The following is a 20,796-nucleotide window of genomic DNA, read 5'->3' on the forward strand; positions in this document are numbered from 1 at the left end:
GAAGGTGGGCTTCACGTATAATGATTAGTGAACAAGGGTGCCAACTTGAATAAAACATTGGGGGGAGGGCAGATAAGCCCTTCCCCTGAAAAACTGACCACAAGACCACACACACACCATTTGAATGGCAATGCCCACCAACCTGGGGGTGCACCCCCTCAATTATTTTATTGGAGCCAAAGGGACCTTCACCCCTAGGACTTGGCGCCTCTGTTAGTAATAGTAGCATTCAAAGCACAAAGGCTGATAGCACTAATACCTGTGCAGGTATGAGGTCCTATTCTTGGTGCTGCTACAGGTGCTTTCTCTCCCTGCTTGCCAAGATTTACAGTGGAGGTCTGCACAAGGCTCCAGTAAATGAAGGAAGGCAGGACTAGTCAGTTCAGCTGCCAGGGATCATCAGCACAGACATTGCCATCATGGGTTGCGTCAGATCAGCATGCCTGACACCTAAAATTCTTCTGTCAGTAAGAATCCTATCAAAATGTTCTCAGGATAAGCTGCATTCTTCTGGTACTGCAGCTAAATGTCAATAGCTGGAGACATGAAACTTTCTAGTCTGGTTAAAGCACTATATAGCTTATGGCTGTCAGGTTGTCAGGTTGCTTCTGAATGAACTGAATCAGCAGATGAATCAGTCGCAGCAGTTTTCTCCCACCCGACTGCCCCCATCCCGTTTCCACCTGGCCCTTCCTCCCCCACTTCCTCAGCTGACATAGCAATCAGGACTCCAGGTGTGCTGCAGAGCAGGTGGACTGAGGAAACAGTGGAGAAAACAAGTGGGAGAAGTCACAGCTGCCTCTCCTCCAGGTTTTAAGCTCCATGAAGGATCCCTAGGTGAGTTGCAGACTCTAAAACTAGGCTAAATGAAGAATGCATTTGCTTACTTTGACACCTGTACTATTTTATCCATCCAGTCTGCCTGCTAGTAAGCTACATACTTCATAACATTTTAAAAGCGTGAGCGAAGGGAAGCTGTTACTAATCAAACTTGCAAATGGTCTGTCCAGCTTGTCATTGCCTTCTGGGAGTGGCAGTGATTCTGCTGCAGGGTTGGGGAACCTGTTGCAACCAAGATGTTGTAGACTACAGCTGCATACACACCAAACCTTTAAAGTACAGTCAAAGCACATTTCCCCCCTCAAACAATTCTGAGTCACTGGGAATGATAGCTCTACGTGGGGTGGACTACAGTGCCGAAAATTCTTTGAGGCAGAAAGCATGCTTCAAATGTGTGTTAAAGCTATAGTGTGGCTGCAGCCTTAACTCTCATCAGCCCTGACTGCTGGCCACGAGCTGGAGTCCAATAACATCTAGAGAGGCCCTAGTTTCTTATCTCCTGCAATCAAGGGTCTCAGAGGTTTTCCAGTCACCCTTTTTCACTAGAGATGATAGCCATTGAAACTGAGCCTTTCTGCATACAGAGCATGTGCTCCAAAGATGAGGTGCAGTCCCTCCCAAATCCTGAAATCCACAAAAATAGTGATAATTGAAGGAGCTAGAATTGTGGCTTTAGATATCTTACTCATAATAAGTATCTTTATTGAGAGAGATTTTAATGCAAACTTGTTTATAACTGAGGGGGTTTGTTGAATAGTCTTTTGATTCTATAGCAGTGGCGTAGCGTGGGTTATCAGCACCCGGGGCAAGGCAAGTAATTTGCGCCCCCTAACCCGTGGATTTGCGCCCCCTAACTCGTGGATTTCCCTAACCCCCAGATGTTGCGCCCGGTGCGGCCGGCCCCCCCTGCACCCCCCACGCTACGCCACTGTTCTATAGTGAAGCTGGACTTTCATTTCAAAACGGAGGCCTAGATTAGTTGCATGTTTGAGATATCACAAGGTTTGGATTATAAACTTCCCTGCAGGACAGAGTAAGAAAAAGATAGCTACTGATTAACATTCTTAAGTGAAAAGCTCCAGCACATTAAAAATAAAATAAAATACAGTAAGAGAGTCAGTGTCTATTATTCAAAGTGACAGGTTAATGGATTTAGTTTTAAATAACTGGTCTTTCCTAGCATCATAGTCTTTGTTTGGAGAAGTTGGAATTTAGTGAAATCCTTCCCCAAGGCAGCCTCCCTGCCTATAATGGTTACATGATAGGAAGAAAATCCACAGATGCATTTTTTGCTTTTCAATTTGGCTTTGGAACAATATGGACAACTTTCATAGTGGGAGATAACTATGAAGCCACTGAGGTCTGAGAATAAAAGTTAACCAAGTGGGAAGGTTAAGGAAGTATCTGCAGAAGAACAGATGGACTGAAAATTAATAACCAGAGAGATTTGAGTTAGCTCATTCAAGAACTATGCATTCTTCCGGCCTCATTCACTTCTGTAAAAATTATGGGTCGAATTGTGCTCTTTCACTCATTTTGCCTGCACAGGCATTTCAACTTGCCAGGTGGAACAATCCTCCTCCCCTCCCTGACATGTGTTCTGGGAATTCTCCTGACCCCCTCCCGCCAATTTGGGGTGTGCATGCAGGGGACATGGGAGGGAAGCCCTGCTGTGCAAGTGGAATTCCTTGTTCAGGGCTTTTGCATCAATTCCACCCTATTGTTATGTTTTGAGCTGTGGGGGAGGGGCATTAGGGTATGCCTGGTCCCCCTTCTAATTCCTGGAATAGCCAGGCTAGCTTCCTGATGAAAGGAAGCAAAGGAAGTTGCTCTATGCTATACTGCAAATGGGTGGACCCTGCTCCCTCAACAGGCTGGTAGGCAGAAAGACAAAGCCGAGAACCCCTAGAACCCCTGGAATCTCGCACCGCTCAGAGATTGGGGTGGCATGCAGCACTATATATCTTAATATAGAGTTAAAACGCAATGCTGTCATCATGCTGCAGTTCACTTGGCCTCCAACAGGTGGCACTGTGATTACAGACTTTTGAGAGCTGCAAGGCAATCACAGTAGCACTGGAGGGTGGGAATGGAAGCAGACAAAAGAGATGGAGGCAAGCGGACAGCCCAGGCAAGATGAGGAGGAGCTGTCAGGACAGACTGGGGCAACTCCCTAGCAACCATCCTGCTCTGCCGCCGCCATTGCCCACCTCACATTGATGCTGCTGCCTTGGCCTCAGCAGTGCCTGAGGGCTGGCACAATGGAAGCAGAGGAGAGAGATGGAAGCAGGTGGGCAGTCCAGGTGAGCTGTGGATGAGCAATTTTAGGACAGGTTGGGGCAACTCCCCTGACACCATCCTGCTCTGCATCAGCCTGCCAATTCCCTCCTCCTTGCCCTCACCCTGAGGCTGAAACATTTTTGGTGTGAGGCAGGCAGTATGATGATGCTGATGCTGAGGTTTAAGGTGAGTTGAAAGGTTTGATGAATCTTAATTGGGGGGGGGTTAGTTGGTTGGTGAAGTCTAAGGAGAGGAGGATGGCATTGGGTGGGGGTCGTTGGGGTAGCCCTGAAAGAGTGTCTCCAGATCCATTGTTCAGCCCGGACACTGAGGTCCAGCGCTGAGGGCCTTCTGGCGGTTCCCTCACTGCGAGAAGTGAGGTTACAGGGAACCAAGCAGAGGTCCTTCTTGGTAGTGGCACCCGCCCTGTAGAATGCCCTCCCATCAGATGTCAAGGAAATAAACAACTATCCGACTTTTAGAAGACATCTGAAGGCAGCTCTGTTTAGGGAGGTTTTTTTTTTATAATTAATTTTTATTCAATTTCCAATATGCATTCCATCCATGTTTAACATCCACTTCTAACATATACATCTTTTAGACTTCCCTCAGCCTGTCTGACAATTTCCCATATTATCACAATTACTCACATTTCTTAAATTTATATAGCACTTTAACAATCTTAATCTCATCATATCTTTTAAGCAACATTTCTATCAATCATTTTCACAGAGCTTCTTGAAAGCCAACAAGCGTTAATTGCTCCTCACATACATTTTTGATATACTCTGTAAATTTATTCCAGTCCTCGGTGAATCTCTGATCGCGTTGGTTCTGAATTTCCCCCGTTAATTTATCCATTTCTGTGTATTCCATCAGTTTCATTCTCCATTCTTCCCTTGTCGGCATTTCTTCCAGTTTCCATTTCTGGGCCATCAAAATTCTAGCTGCTGTCACTGTATACCTAAATAACTTCACATCCTTCTTTTTAATTTCATTCCCTAATATTCCTAATAAAAATGCTTCTGGTTTCTTAACAAAAGTATATTTCAACATTTTCTTCATCTCATTATAAATCATTTCCCAGAAACCTTTTACTTTCTTACACTCCCACCACATGTGATAAAATGTTCCTTCTTTTTCTTGACATTTCCAACATTTATTACTGACTTTATACATCTTACCAAGTTTCACTGGTGTTACATACCATCTATACATCATTTTCATAACATTTTCTTTTATTGTAGTGCATGCAGTGAATTTCATTCCTCCTTTCTACAATTTTATTTTTTAAAAAAATAATTTTTTATTAATTTTCCAATTTTTAACACTAAACAACAACAACACACAAACATCAACAAATACGAACACACACAAAAAATATCATTTCTTAACCTCATTTTCATACGCCTCGTTTCTCGGACTTCCCCATACCTCACCCTTTTTGCATCCTTATTTTACAGTTTTTCAACAACCCTTTTTGCCAATTAAATTTAAACTCATTGTCATTCTCAATTTCACCTTAAATCATCAAACAGTTTTAGCTGCAATTCTGCATCTTCCTTCCCCTTGACATTTTATCACTCCTCTATTTTACAACAGTTCTTAAGATATAGTTTAAACTTTTTCCAATCTTCCTCCACTGTCTCTTTCTCTTGGTCGCGGATTCTGCCGGTCATTTCTGCCAGTCCCATAAAGTCAATCACTTTCGTCTGCCATTCTTCCAGTGTGGGTAATTCTTGTGTCTTCCAATACTTTGCTAGAAGAATCCTTGCTGCTGTAGTGGCGTACATAAAGAAAATCTTATCCCTCTTTGAAACCAATTGGCCAACCATGCCCAGGAGAAATGCCTCCGGTTTCTTTTGAAAAGTACATTTAAGTACCTTCTTAATTTCATTATAAATCATTTCCCAGAAGGCCTTAATCCTTGGGCAGGTCCACCAAACCCTCCTTTCTACAATTTTATCCACTCATCAAATTGTATATTATAACCAAAATCTTTGGCCCACTGAATCATAACTGATTTTACTTCTTCGTCCTTTGTATGCCACTCAAGTAATAATTTATACATTTTTGATAAAATTTTAACATCACTATTCAAGATTTCTTGATGAAACCTAGATTTCTTTTCCTGAAAACCTCTTTCTAACATCTCTTTTTTGAACACTGCATTCAACTGAAAATAGTGCAACCAATGATTCACATTTTCTTTAACTTCTTCATATGGTTTCAATTTCCATTTATTACCTTCTTTGATTATCAAATTCTCATATGTAATCCATCTCCCTGTCATATTGATCTTTTTCACACTCATTATCTCCAATGGTGATAGCCAATATGGAGTTTTAAACTCTAATAAATTTTTATACCTATTCCAGAATTCAATCAACGATCCTCTAAAGATGTGGTTTTCAAAACCTTTATGCACTCTATTCTTTTCACACCATAAATACGTGTGCCAACCGAATCTATTATCATAACCTTCTAAATCCAACAATTCTGTGTTTTCTAACTTTATCCATTCTTTCACCCAGCAAAGACACAAAGCTTCATAATATAACTTTAAATCTGGCAGGGCAAAGCCTCCTCTATCTTTTGCATCTGTTAATATCTTAAATTTTATTCTTGGCTTCTTGCCCTGCCAGATATATCTTGACGTTATTCTTTGCCATTCTTTAAATATTGTCACACCTTTAATTATTGGAATTGTTTGAAACAGAAACAACATTTTCGGTAGCACGCTCATCTTTATCGTTGCAATTCTTCCCCATAATGATAGTTTCATTCTTCCCCACACCTCTAGGTCACGTTTAATTTTATTCCATATTGGTACATAATTGTTTTGAAACAGGTCAATACTCCTGGGAGTTAACGTAATCCCTAAATACTTAACCTTCTTAACCACATTCATCTCTGTTTGTTGCTGTATTCTTTCTATTGTCTCTTGATCCATATTCTTAGCAATTATTTTAGTTTTTTCCTATTTAACTTAAAGCCAGACACCTGACCAAAATGTTCTATCTCTTCTAACACCTCTTTGACACTCTGCATAGGATCTTCTATAGTTATAACCTATAGTTCTCGGCCTTTTGGCTAAGATCAAGTGTTGTATCTGTTCTTATCTGTTTAGGGAGGTTTTTAATGTTTGATGCTTTATCGTGCTTTTAATTTGTTGGGAGCTGCCCAGAGTGGCTGGGGAAACCCAGCCAATTGGGCAGGGTGGAAAAAAATAAATTATTGTTATAAATTATTATAGCAAGACAAATGAGCAAGGATGCAGCCCCTAGTATTACACACAGTGCCTATCTCCCTGCTTGCCAGCCATCCAAGTGGCACTTCCTGTAATTTCAGATTTTCCAATCTGTGGGCTATCTGATAAGGGAAGAAAATCCAGCATAAAATTGTATGTTGCCTGACACACTGAAGCTCATTGAGGGCAGGGGGATTGGTTTTTGCATGTGTGTGTTGATGTTTCGATGGCTGCCATCTATCACCACACCCCTTACTTCCATTTCACAGCAGCATTAGAGGTCTTCTGCTGAAGGGAAAGCAAACTATGGCTGAAACTGCCAATGATGTGCCAAGGAAGTTTTTTTCACGTATGTCCCCCCTGAGTATCTTACACTGATTTCCTCAGAGCTGGGACTCACCAATGCTGAGTCACGGACCCTGGTTTGAATGCCAGGCCTCAGTCTTGAAACAAAAAAGAATGCCTGTTTTGCTTTCAGCAGCATTACTCTTTCAACAATACACCCTTCCAGAATGAGGGAACATGGCATAATCTAGTTGTGAGCCATAGCATACTTTTCTTTGGAAATCAGCTGTTGGATTCCTGCAATACATACTTCTAACCAGGAGTTTGGCATGAAGAAAGCACAGCATAAACACTGAAAGCCACACAGATAACTGGTAAAACTGCATCGAAGAAACAGTTATTTCTAACACTTTAATCACAAGACCCTCCTTCCTCCCTCAGAGGAATCTGAATTCCTAACACACCACCACCAGTGTGACTCACAGCTTTCACGCCTCAGTTTGTAGACCTATTGCATTAAGTAGTCACATGCTCCCATTTAAGTGCCAAGCCAATTTTTCAAGCATTGTGATTATTCACTGGGAAGTGAAATGTTGACTTATGGGAGGTGGAATAACTCAGTTGTCTTAATGAGTTGATTCAAGCTAGATAACCACACTGGGATGGTGAAAGAATTTGCATGTATCCAAAACTTTGTACACGTCTCAGATAGGCAATGTAACATTCTTTGGAGGCTCTTATTTTCACAAGGACCTGGCAGGCTACAAACTCGTCCAAGTGCAGGACAAATATTCTGTTTGACTTCAGTTAAACTAAGTCTTCATTAGTACAATAGTCTTAACTTGGTAAAGGATTTGGGTGAGCATGCACACAAAACTGTCAAACCTCAAAAAGGAGATTGTAGAGGTGAACGTTGGAAGGTTCCTGAGAGACAAAAGAAAGTGCTTTTTCGCTCAGTGCACATTTTAAACTATGGGTTCCACTCTCACAAGATGTAGTGGCAGCCACCAATTTGGATGGCTTTAAAAGTGGATTAGAAAAATGTATGGATAAGGCTCTCAGTGGCTACTAGACAGTATGCCTTTGGAGACTGTTTATTTGCTGGGAATCCCAAGCAGACAGAGCATTGTTGCCCTCAGGTTCTACTCCTGGTCTTTCCATTAGCATCTGGTTGGCCACTGTGAGAATAGGATGCTGGACCAGATGGGTTTTGGTCTTAGCAGGACTCTTCTTATTCTTTAATATGAATAAATACAAGTCCATTGTCATCACACACAAACACCCCTTCCAGATTTCAGCAAATGAGAATGTTTATTATTTGACCAGCCATCAGTATTTTATCTATACAACCAATGTTTACTCTTTGACAGAATGACAGAATAAGCAAGGAGCTAATGAGGGTGTTTAAGAAGCTCACCTGGCTATATTTTCCTGCAGCTCTGATTCATTATAAGCAATGATGTTTACCATGTCTGTTGGTAGGTGGAAATAGAATATTTTAGTCCTTAACTAAGATGAAAGTATTAAATTAATTCATTTCCCAAAACAACGTAGCAGGCTTTTAAAGCTCACCATTGGAAGAGACAAAGATTTCATCACCCGTCAGTGTTCTATGGCAGAAGGCCACAATGTTTTATCTCTGGGGATGCAACGTTGCTGACTTGGACTGTGCCACTGCAGTGGACTAAAAGCAACCAGCAAATGGATTTGCAGGTTCCTGTGTGGCTTTTGCGTGTTCACGTGTACCAGTCCACTGTGCGTTGATGTTTCAACACCATGGATGGAATTCACTGCTGCACTATTACAAAGGTTAGTTCCATCTGCAAGAGTTTCAGCTTGCCAGGCAGAACAATCACCCTTTCCTCCCCATTTTAAAGCAAAATAGGTTGCACTGCACAACATTGAATTGTTATGTTGTAGTGGGCCACGTTTGAGTGTCTTGTTGATGCCACCCGCCTCTTAGGATCATAGAAGCTTACTTATGCAGCATCATAGTTTGGTATTGTGTTCTCCAGGATCTCAGGCAGCAGTCCTTCCTCACCCAGCTGAAGATGCCAGGGTTTCACCTTTGACTCTCTACATGCATGTGCCCTTCCGCTGAGCTACAGCCCTGATCCAGTGTGCAGAGTTATATTCATACATAGAAAAACTTTGTATATTTAAGGGCTGTGAAGAGTAAAACTGGGGACATATATGTAAACCTAGCCAAAACGCTAGGAGCAATATGGTAACCAGGGTTATAATTACAGGGCACAGAGGGAAAAAATAACTGAACTGCCAAAAAATAAATAAATCACATCTTAACAATGTGCATTTTGCTAAATGGATATTGGTCTTTCGATTCACTGCTGTTGTGCAAGCTTTCACCCTCACAGGAGGGATAAATCATTGCACCCATTTCTTTTGTATTAATAAACATGCACTTGCGCTTACCCAATATAATGTGCCATCTGAAAATAACATAATATGCTTACAGGAGGAAATATGTAAAGAGAGAAAAGAGAGCACTTTGTACCAATTTTGCTTATTGAACTTGAATTGTTTGAAATTTGGTTCTGCACTATGAAAACATTTTCCCCCGTCATCTGATTTTGGAGGTCCTCTCTAGTGAATTGTGTCCTTTCACTTACTAGTACTTACATGTTATTTCAGAACAAAATGCTTTCTGACTTTAATTTTTATAGCATTACAGCAATTGGGCTGGGACAGAGGGGTTCATTTTTGTGTCAAATGGATATGGATATGTTTGGTGTTTTTTTTTAATTCTGTAAATCGGAAGAAAAATATGTGAAAAGGAAAAGAGGAAAGTTTTCTCACCACTGGGAATACAGGTTATTTTTAAAAATAAAACAATACTGTACACAGTAGACTTCCAGGCACGAAATGTGCTAGTTCCTCATTCTTTGTCATATTGGGCTGACTTTTGCCATTTAATCCTGCCATTCCCCCCCACAAAGAAACCTACAATTGTATCAGCAATTTGCAGAGGATATGTTGCCCTCCTCTGTCTTTCCATTCACTAGAAAATGCTGTCTGGTTAGAAAATATTATTACAGTCAGAATGAGAAAAAGCATCACTGCAAATGTAATGTTTCCTTATGTACTAATGAGTTATTACAGCAGGTTTTCACCTGGGCAGATAACAGGTCTCCAGAGGAGCATTCTCCTTTGAGCAGTTGATAGAGGTCATATATTATATGAATATGAGATTGTGGAAACAAAATGACGCTTTAAAGGATGTTTTGCTTTTGACCTGTGCTTTTGTTTAGAAGGGAACTTACGATTTTCTCAGCAAAAAGCAAATACCCATTGAGTACAAATGATCATGGTTCAGGGAGGATGAGAAATTCTGATCTAGACCAAGGGTTAATGCCCTCTTCAATGTCTCACGCAATGGTCCAAACACAACTCATGCCCCTCACTCCTTCACTGCATGTCAGCTATTTGCTACAGAAAAAAAGCAACTATGCAATGGCAACCTACAGAACAAATATGTCTTGATTGGCCGTCAGGTACACTGATACTTGAATTTTTTCCAAGCATCAAAAGCCAGTTTCTAAACTTAAGGGCATTAATTGCACACGGAGACTTAGAAAAACAGGTGAATAGGGAAACTGCTGAAGAGCTGAAGCAAAATGCAAATTCAATTCAAATTCAACAATTGAAGCAATGTGCACATTCTGCAGGGCTGATGCTTCCACTTGCTTCATATGCTCCTCCTTTTCCTGGCCACTGTCTTCCCTTCATGACTGGAAGCGTTGACATACCTCCTTCCACCTTCCCCATGTACAATTAATTTTGCACAAATACCTATTCACCATAGAAATCTTGCTGATTTCCTGTGTTAGTGTATTGGGGTGGGCTCTCACTACTTTATCATCCTGTCTTATCCTGGTTACTCTCTCTCACCCGTGATTTTGTCAGACTGTATCAAAGAGATTAGTATGCATATGGGTGCACAAACCCAGTTTGCATGAATCCAGAAATGCGTTGGCACCCATTGCATTTTTAACAAGATATGAGTATTGGCACCTCACTGCAGATGAAAGGTGTGAAAACTAATACGTACTGGGACAATGAGGGGTAAACTGAACTATAGCAAGGGACTGCTAGTGCATTTGAATTCAACATTTGGATTCCACGGGAGAGTTCTAACCATGCCATTGTTGTTGTTTAGTTGTTTAGTCATGTCCGACTCTTCGTGACCCCATGGACCAGAGCACGCCAGGCACTCCTGTCTTCCACTGCCTCCCGCAGTTTGGTTAAACTCATGCTGGTAGCTTCGAGAACACTGTCCAACCATCTCGTCCTCTGTCGTCCCCTTCTCCTTGTGCCCTCAATCTTTCCCTACATCAGGGTCTTTTCCAGGGATTCTTCTCTTCTCATGAGGTGGCCAAAGTATTGGAGCCTCAGCTTCACGATCTGTCCTTTCAGTGAGCACTCAGGGCTGATTTCCTTAAGAATCGATAGGTTAACCATGCCATAGCAAAGTCAATTAAAAAGACCCATAACAGTATGATACAATTTAATGGTGTGTAGATGGTTCTATTTTTCCAAACAGAACCACACCTATCCATCTACCAACCGATTGTGCAGTTGTCCTTTGCTTTTATTTTTATGTGTCATAAATGATGCTGAAAATTCACGTTGGGCTCATTTTACCATTCTTAGCTTATTTCATCAAAAGAAAAAGCACAACAAGACCACTTCAAGGGCGCAGCTGCCACCAACAATACCTATTCAGCAATAATACAATATTTAGGCACAGAAATAAAGTCTTCTACGGGGACTCAACAGCTGTAACTTCACAGCAGAAATGTTGACCAATATTTTTCTTCCAAAGAGCAAAGACTGATACAGATAATTTTCAGTTGCTTAAAAAAAGAAAGAAGGAAAGTGAAATAATGTTGTAATATTAGAAAATTAGAGAGGACATTTGTGACATCATTACTTTCTAGTAGAGTCCTGTAGTTCCTATATGCATCATGTCATTTGAAACGTACAGCCTCAAGTGCTAAAATGATCAAAACCATATTGTGATATTTTATGAAAAATGGAGGTAAATTAATCACCACTCCCACATTCCAGTTCCTAGAAGCAGATGCTCTGCATAGCCCAATTGCACATTATCCAGTTATGCAAGTGACGTCATAGCTTTAAACTCAAACTAACGCTGGAGAGAGATGGCAGTTGAAGGTGGTATTACAGAGCCATTGTTATCTCTGGTGGTCATATTTATCCGATGGTCATCTCTGTTCATAGGTTGCAAAACTTATGGTCTTCTTTGGAGACCCACAAGACCTTTTTTGACCAGAGTTGAGAACAGACAAAAGAATGGGTATGTACACACACACACACACACACACACACACACCACAATTATTGCTCTATCATTCCACCTTCAGCTCTCATAAAATAATTGTCCATCTCCAGCCTAAGCCACACAAGACTGCTTCCAGGATAATCAGCACTAGGCTACAAATAGTTTTTGAAAGAAAACATCAGGCAACTCTGAATAGGAGAATTACATTGGTGGGTTTGTACCATTTCACTCATGGATTCACAAAGAGGATTCTGGATTTCTGTTAGATGCTGTTCACTGGTTCAGCTCTGGAAAAATTGCATGGGTGCCTAATCCCCCATGTAATCTTTCCATATAGAGCCACTCACATAATTACTCCAGATAGTTGTTCTGTGCTCTCAGGATACCCCATGCTGGAAATGGCATATTTAAAAAGGGACCACCTGGGACTGTAATAATTCCAGAGGCATCACTGGGCTCAGGTGTGTTGGGTGGCAGGCTGAGACAGATGAGGAGGAGCAAGGTAATGACAGTGAGGTCAGGAGCTGAAACTGGGGAACAGAGCTGGAGGAAGCAGGTACTTCTATTTCCCAGGATATAACTGCCCTGAGTGGGGAAACAGAACTACCACCACCCTTCTTCCCACCTCAGTGGAGGAGCACAGCAGTGGAATCCAGGGAGGGCACCAACCAATGGCTAGGGTGGAGGAACCAGAGTAAGAAGGGGAGGGCACAGCCTGGTTGCCCAAGACTGGGCAGTGGTCCCATTGCTGACAATACACCCATGTTCTGACAAAGTGAGCGTCTCCATATCTCATAAGGCACAAGGGTTTCTCAAGTAAACTTGGCTTGCCCATCTTTAGAAGCTTCGCAGGTGGGTGACAGTTCTATTGCTTCCATGATGTTCTGAGCTCCTTGCCCTGATCTTGGACTACGTAGCTGCTTCTAGCCCAGCTAGTCTAATCTTTCCTGTCACCTAGTCTGAGTGTGAAGGCTTCTGTGTCTCACGACCTGTTGCTGAGTCTGTACTTTGCCTTAATAAGGATCTCTTACTAACACTCAAGTAACAGCCACTGCCACTGTGGTCTAAATGGGAGTCAGGAGAGGAGCAATAATATAGGATGGAAGATTTTAAGAACTGTGCTGGATCAGGCCAGAGGCCCATCTATTTTAGCATTCTGTTCTCACAGGGGCCAGCAGATGCCCATGGGGAACCCACAAACAGGACTTGAATGCAAACAATACTCTCCCCACCTGTGATTCCTAGGCATACTGTCTCTGACAGTGGAAGCAGAGCATAACCATTGTGGATAGTAGCCACAGTTTTCATCCATGAATTTGTCTAATTCCCTCTTAAAACCATCCAAATTGGTGGCTATCACTACATCTTGTGGGGATGAATTCTGTAGTTTATGCCTTGTGTGAATTATGGGAGAAATGCAGTGCAGTGATTCCATTTTGTCAGATGGAATGATGTCCCCACCCCTTGCACGCTGTTCTGGGTGTTCTCCTGACTCCCTCAAGCCAATTTTGGGGGTGTAGGCGGCTCAAGGTGGAAGGAGGGGGGAATCCCCATTGCAGTAGCACAGGCTTCCACTAGCAGGACTTGTTGGTTGAAGCCTGCCCTCTGTTTGTTATTAATAATGCTTAGATGGAAATTTGCCTTATGATCCAGTGGACTCCTAGGATGGCTTACAATAGCAACACAAAACCCCATTAAACTCCTTGAATAACCTATGAATGATTATAAAAATAAAGCTATACTTCATTCAGTGCAATGCATACCCATACAATCAGTATATCGGATAATATAAACACCTAGGATATCCCTAGTTCAAATCTCAGTTAAGCTATTAACTCTCTGGATGTCTTTAGACAGAGAGCTGTTTTTCAGCCACAGTCTTCACATCTGCAAGATAGGGGTCAATATTTCACTGGTCAATATTTCAGAACTTTTGTAAGGGTTGCAGAGGTAAAGCATCTAAAGGACCTGAAGCAGTTGGAAAGACTAAAATTTCTTATTAAAATACTTTCACTATGCTGTTTATCCTAGCCACAGCATTACAGCATACTTGTTATTTAAAGGCTGCAAATCTCCAGTTGATTCAGCAAGTAGGTAGCCTTCAGGAATATATTGTGCCACCTGTATATAGTCACATTGTCTACTTTGGTAATGCCAGCTACATTTGTTGGTTGTGCAATGTCTTTAACTCACCTAGAAATTGCTCATGACAGTCTAAGAACATGTGGTAGGTTAACGTAAAAAAACGGGTGATGGATTGTAGAGCCCTTAACAAGGAGGTGGTTTACTTCTGCTCCTCATAGCAGCAAGATGACAGTGGATGTTCTCATGTGGCATGCATTAGCACAAAGAGAAAAGCCAGAGCACTGGAGGATCAAAATTCTCAGACTGCAATGTCAAATCTGTCCAGTCTCAATTTTAAATACCAACAGGGCTATAATGTTATTACACTGAATGGATGGTGGGAGCAAATACCACTCAGTACTATTACTCGGTTTTAATAACTGCATCAATGCCATTATCTGCAATGTTCCTGAATTAATGCTTATTAATCATGGTTTCGTTCAACTGAACATTGGCTAACTTGGTGTGAAAGAAACAGGACCAGACTGGAGTGCTTTCCTTTGTTGCCTAAAACCAGAGGCCTAAATCTGATGACTGCAAATGTTTGCACAGGAATCATTCCTCTTTGCTTCTGCCCTGCTAGTTTTCTGTTAAGCTCACCTGGGACTCATTTCTCAACCCTGGCCAAAATGGCTCCAGCCGGTCAATCAGACCGTTTAAAAGAAAACAAGAAGAGATTGCTGTCTGACAAGTCAACAACTCATAACTGGACCTGCTTTCTTTGCTGTGCTTTCCTGTGTTCTGTGTCCCTGTCTGTTTTCTTCCTTCATTTCTCCTACTCCATGCACTGTCTTGTCTCTTACATTAGGCTGCATCCCTTGACAGGTTTGACAGACATAGTGAATGCTTCATTTGACAGACATGCTGCATCCTGTATCACATTAATTTCCTGAGTCTGAATCATGCCCAGACCTGCTCTGAGTCATGCGTACTTTCATCAGTCCACCCTGATTTTCTGAAGGCCCCTCCAGATTGGTGTTTATGGCAGGAATATTCTGTAACATGTTATTGACACAATAATAGTGTGATACTGGTGGATCTATTCTGCTGTATTAGTTGCTCTGTAGTGCATCCTCAATACTAGCATAGGCTAATAGCCATCGATAGGATTACCCCTATGAATTTGTCCAATTCTCTTTTAAAGGTATCCAGGTGGTTGGCCATCATGACCTCCTATGGGGAAACAAATTCCATAGTTCAGCTATGTATTGTGTGAAGACGTACTTTCTTTTGTCTGACCCAAACCCTCCAGCATTCAGTTTCACTGGGTGGCCCTGGCAGGTTCTAGTATTTTGAGAGAACAACATGAGCAGAACAACTTTGCATTCAGGATGACTTTCAAATAAGTTTTGGACTTTGAGATCCGAAACATTTTTTATCTGTCCAGTATGTCTGTAAATAGGGACACGGGTGGTGCTGTGGGTTAAACCACAGAGCCTAGGACTTGCCGATCAGAAGGTTGGCAGTTCGAATCTCCGCGACAGGGTGAGCTCCCATTGCTCAGTCCCTGCTCCTGCCCACCTAGCAGTTCGAAAGTGCAAGTAGATAAATAGGTACCGCTCTGGCGGGAAGGTAAACGGCGTTTCCGTGCGCTGCTCTGGTTCGCCAGAAGCAGCTTAGTCATGCTGGCCATATGACCTGGAAGCTGTACGCCAGCTCCCTCGGCCAATAAAGCGAGATGAGCGCCGCAACTCCAGAGTCGGTCACAACTGGACCTAATGGTCAGGGGTCCCTTCACCTTTACCTATGTCTGTAAATGCAGCTAATTTATGTGCATTTTGAAGAGAAAACTGGTTATATTAAAAATGCAGGAGGGCAATGGACTAATGCTTCAAAAGTAGGAGTGACCAAAAGCGCCACTAATTTTTCCAGCCATTGGTATAAGCATCTCAAGTAGGACTGATAACATCAATATTGGAAGTATTGCTAGTATTACCTCATCTATCCATACATCCCACATGCTGAGCTGACTTAGAGGAAGGTTCTTGTAGAAGAAGAAGAAGAGTTTGGATTTGATATCCCGCCTTTCACTCCCCTTCAGGAGTCTCAAAGCGGCTAACAATCTCCTTTCCCTTCCTCCCCCACAACAAACACTCTGTGAGGTGAGTGGGGCTGAGAGACTTCAAAGAAGTGTGACTGGCCCAAGGTCACCCAGCAGCTGCATGTGGAGGAGCGGAGACGCGAACCCGGTTCCCCAGATTAACTGACTACTGCTCTTAACCACTACACCACACTGGCTCTCAATTGTACCCTATTGTTCTCACTTATCTGTATAGGAAAACAGAACTGGCATTAACACCTGGAATCCCTGGGCAGCTACCAGGGCCCTAGCACCTTGGCAGGGTCCATTGTTGATTCCTGACCTGCCACCCTTAAATTTCACAGCACTGGAAACAGGGCCAAACAGTTGGATCTAGACACTCTTTAAATTTCCCACAATGCCTCTGATTTAGCAACACTCTTGGGTATTGTGGGAAATTAAAAGTGTAATTACACCCAGCTGCTCAGCACCTCTCGTAGTTAAGCCACCACGGCCAAGTAAACCTACTGGGGCCCATGGGCAGAGGAGATGGCTCACCAGAGAACACTTATGCTAAGGACTTCCTAAAACCTGGAGCTGATCCCAGCCATGATCCCAGCCTAGCAAATAAGTTCACTTTCCCCATGTCAGGAACTCAAGCAGGAAAGAATCTCAGTTCCCTGAGGGCAGCACAGAACAGCTATGATACCTGAGAATAACGGCATCTCAAAATGGCTGTTAAAATAAATTGTTTGAAGTTCAGCTTTTATGTGTGAATCAATCAGCAGCAAAGTATTCAAAACAGGAATTTTTAAAAACCTGATGTTGTTACCCAGAGTATATTTGCTCTCTCCTTGCTCTCTCTCTGTTCCTGATTCATTGGTCATGTTTCCAAATGTATTTGCTTTAAAAGCAACTGGATTGCATCATGAAGCAGCTGCTAATTGATGCCTTTTGATAGTGTGCTTCTTTGAAAGGGCAAGTGCAAGAATTCTTTTCTGTAGCCAGTAAATCCTGTGTTTTGTTTTGTTTTTTGTTTAAAGCTGATTTGGAGACCTGCGTTTCTCTTGTTTCCAAACAGAACCACCACAAGACACCTGAGGTCGCAAATTAGGCTTATTAGCATAGCTGAGTAATTAAAGCAAAGCTGAGTCTGCTGCCCCGAGATAAAGAACTCCTGGTTTATGGCCTGGTTTGACTTATGCCAGAGATGAATCGGCTGACAGCTTGGCATAGTGACATTATGTCTCCTGTGCCTGGCTGGTCACAAGAGTGATGTTTCAGACTTTTTCACAGGCTAGCTGAGGGTATTAATGCTACCTAATTATAAGGAGAAAGCCAGTGGTGATGATTTTCTAAGAGTGGGAACTTCATCAGCTCAAAACAGCCGGCCAGGTGTTTCTGTCCTCTTAAACAATAGTCCTGCTGGAGTATTGCTTCCCATCTGGCAAAGGCTTCTCGTTAAGCTCAGATATACAAATGAAATCTGCCTTGTTTATATTAGATTTGCTGGAAATCTAATGGAAAGGGAAAGAAGCTGAATAGTTGTAATCACACACTGATGGATAGATTTACATAACTGTGCAGGTTGCTCTATCTCTGCTGTGAGACAACAAGATGGAAGGATGTAGCGATATACATGGAGCTCAGAAATAAAATCAGCAATGGCAGGGAAAGAGAAACAAGAATTGTGGAGGAGGAAACTGGAGGAGAGTAAAGGAGAGAACAGAATGCCCTGAGACTGCTCTGTATGAATATATCTTAATAAATACATGGGCTATATTAATATGGGTCTACAGGGAAGACACCTCATAAGATAGTACTACCCCCCCATCATAGTAGCAAAATTCAGGATTAGTGTCCTTGGAAGAGATTTAGCAGCCAAGAACCCCAGATAGGCTTAGCAATGATAACTTACAAATTTGTGTACCATTTGGGGCATGGTTGTCTGAACCCCTTCCCCTGGCACAAATCAGTACTGTTCATGAGAAACAAGGTTTTCAACAAGTGCAGATTTTTAAAAAAATCTTATCAGTGTTTTGGTGTATTCAGAGGGACTAATTTGTGATCTAACTCTGGCTACTCACCAGCAGTCACTGTGTGTTTTGGAACATGTATTCCATGTCATGTATCACTTCACAACTTCATGACCACATCTGTATTTGCCGTAAGAATATATTTGCTTATCTCTCTCTCCGTGAATACCCACTTCATTGGCCCTACCCACACGATCAGATGACCGTATTTTTCGCTCTATAAGACGCACCAGACCACAAGACGCACCTAGTTTTTGGAGGAGGAAAACAAGAAAAAAAAAATATTCTGAATCTCAGAAGCCAGAACAGCAAGAGGGATCGTTGTGCAGTGAAAGCAGCAATCCCTCTTGCTGTTCTGGCTTCTGGGATAGCTGCGCAGCCTGCATTTGCTCCATAAGACGCACACACATTTCCCCTTGCTTTTTAGGAGGGAAAATGTGAGTCTTATAGAGCAAAAAATACAGTAGTTCACGTATAATGATGGAAGCATGGGAGCAACCACATCACAACATCACAGATGAACAGGCCCTTAGAGCAAGCATAAAAGTGTGGGGAAAGTATGGGCAGGATTTTTTTGTGCACTTAGAATCACAGAATTTTAGAGTTGAAAGGGACCATGAGGATTATGTAGTCCAACTTCTTGCAATGCAGGACTATGCAGCTGCCCCATACAGATATGTTGAAGTAGTAATATTTTTGTGGCCCCATTGCCTTGCCTTTGCTTATTTTTTGCAAGGGAGAAACTGATTGGAGCCATTACATCAACAGGTTGTACTTGTGGTGTTAAAAAACTTTGGAAACTGCAATTTTTCATGGCAAAAATTTAGACTTTAATGAGCTGGCTGGCAGCTTGGTCATTATTTCTCTTATTCATTAGGCAGACTCTACCAGGCCAGAAATCAAACATTTGAACTTTTCTAATGCTGTTTAGAGTGTGTGTCAGGAATATAAATGCATTCTGCTTAGATGAAAGCAGGGCCCATTATCTGTCTATAAACCTGTACTGTCCCATTCACCCGTTGCCTTCTTATTTTCCCATTTTTTGTTTTGGAAAAATTCAGACGCCTTTCATGTTGTTTACCAAAGGAAACATTTTGAGCATTCAGTAATAAAACTAAGGGGGAAATCCTTTACTTCCTCTATGCCTCCTAGCTAGTAACCACATCAATGTGAAGCAAGTATGTTTTTGGTACTGACCCAGCAAAACATTGCCGCAAATATTTTCAAGATGTCTTTCCAGTCATAATGGTCCTCCAAGCTGAGGCAAAGCACACACACATCTTCCTTGGAAGCAAACCCTTTCTTTCTTCACAGATGCATTTTCTAAATTGCACTGGTTTCCTCATAATTAAAATGCAGAGGCAGCAATCCTTAGGCAACTTATTCTGGGGATGTACCACAGATTTGTATCTGGAGCACATGAAATGTGTGTTGGAGCAGCAGGCATTTCCACACGATCTTTTCACATGTCGATAGAAACATTCCTTTGCCTTTCAGTGCAATGTTTAATAAGCCTCACTTCCTCTGGCAGGGATGGGTGAAGATTCTGTGTTGTTTGTATTACAGAAATTACCTGGAAGAAACTGCATCTTATTATGGTTATTAAATTAAGAGCATTTATATAAACATCTCCTCATCCTTTAAAGCCAGTTTTGGTAAAGAGCATATTAGCTACACTGAGTAAAATGTTTGTTTTCTAATAATATGCTATTCCCAGGAGGCATTATTGAGGGGGGAAATATTTCTGTCTCCACTGTCTCCGTTTCAGCCATTCATTAGGCATCCTACCAGTCTGGTGTAATTTTGTCCAGGTGCATATCCTGCATGCTGCTGCTTCTCTTCCTTTCTCCAAATCCCACCTTTTCTGTGAAGTTTTTTTTTTACTCAGCCTCTAGTTTCCTATCCACTTCTGCCACATTACACCCATAGTCAAACCTAAGCATGTGCAAATGGAAAAATGACAATTTCTGTTTACCAACACCTCTACAGTGGTACCTTTGGTTACAAACCTAATTCATTCTGGAGGTCCGTTCTTAACCTGAAACTGTTCTTAACCTGAGGTACCACTTTAGCTAATGGGGCCTCCCGCTGCCACTGCTTGATTTCTGCTCTTTTCCTGAGGCAAAGTTCTTAACCCGAGGTACTGCTTCTGGGTTAGTGGAGTTTGTAACCCGAAGTGTTTGTAACCCAAGGTGTTTATAACCCGAGGTACCACTGTATAGTGGTACCTCGGGTTACATATGTTTCAGGTTACATATGGTTCAGGTTACACTAGTCCAAAAATAGTATCTCGGGTTAAGAACTTTGCTTCAGGATGAGAACAGAAATCACGTGGCGGCAGCAGCAGGAGGCCCCATTAGCTAAAGTGGTGCTTCAGGTCAAGAACAGTTTCAGGTTAAGGACGGACCTCCAGAACGAATTAAGTACATAACCAGAGATACCACTGTACTGCTTTCCCCTCACTTCCTATGTTGGATTTTAGGTTGCAAGATCTATGGAGCAGGAGCGTGCCCTTTGCAAAGCTCCATGTACACATACGGTGCTATATACTGTCAAAGAGCTTGCTCGCAGTAAATCACACCGTTCAGAATTGCAGTTAACTCTTTATTAGCAAAAACAAGATCTTCAAAGGCTTGGC

Source organism: Podarcis erhardii, assembly GCF_964252035.2.
Source record: "Podarcis erhardii genome assembly, chromosome: 5".
NCBI classification, from domain to species: Eukaryota; Metazoa; Chordata; class Lepidosauria; order Squamata; family Lacertidae; genus Podarcis; species Podarcis erhardii.